Raw genomic sequence first — 906 nt, forward strand, 5'->3', positions numbered from 1 at the left:
GCACTAATATAGTGCTTTATACCTACTTAAGCTTATAGCTTAAGTTTATTATATACTCTTCTTCTAGTAAGTTTGTTTATATTGCTGCTGTATAGTAGAGATAGATATATAGTGTAAATTCCCCTAGCAACTATATATCTTTACTCTATATTTTTTGTATGTAGTATATACTTAGTATGCTTCTGCTTTATAAATAGTTTAGTAACTTTATACTGCTTATTCTTATTGTTTTTCTTTTAATAAGTATTATTAATACTTTTTTTATGCTACTAAAAATTTTTATTTCTAAAGATTGCTACTACTATACTTGCCTTCTTTCTCTATATTGCTTTTATATTACCTCTACTATTCTAAGTATAATATAGTATATTCTATATACTTAATTTAGTTTTAAGAAGTCTACTGCTAGCGCGCTCTCTCCTCTGCTCCTACTGCCTTTACTACTATACTATAATGCCTGCTATATAGGCAAGTATGCTATAGAAGGCAACTTTAATAATAACAACCTCTTTAATAGAGAGAAAGTTCTAGGAATATATATACTATATTAGTATAAGCTTATTAATACTAGCTCTACTAGTTGTATTTCTAGCTCTACTATAGCCTATAAGTCTATAAGTAGTGCTATAAAACTATAAAACCTATAAAAAGTATATTTAGAAGGCACACCTTTATGCTTTAAACTCTAAGCTATACTACTAATAGAAGAAAGTACAGTAAATTGCAAATGCTAGTAAATATATTATATTTACTATATGCAAAAAGTCTAGCAAGAGCTTTAGTATATATACTAAATTTTCTATATAGTTTAATTCTATAACTAAAAAATTTAATATATTATTAAAGCAGGCTTATATTTCCTCTAGTTTTATCTACTCTCTATATATACTAGCTAATTTATTCTTT

This window comes from Metarhizium album (genome assembly GCF_000804445.1).
Source record: "Metarhizium album ARSEF 1941 chromosome Unknown scaffold_57, whole genome shotgun sequence".
Lineage (NCBI taxonomy): Eukaryota > Fungi > Ascomycota > Sordariomycetes > Hypocreales > Clavicipitaceae > Metarhizium > Metarhizium album.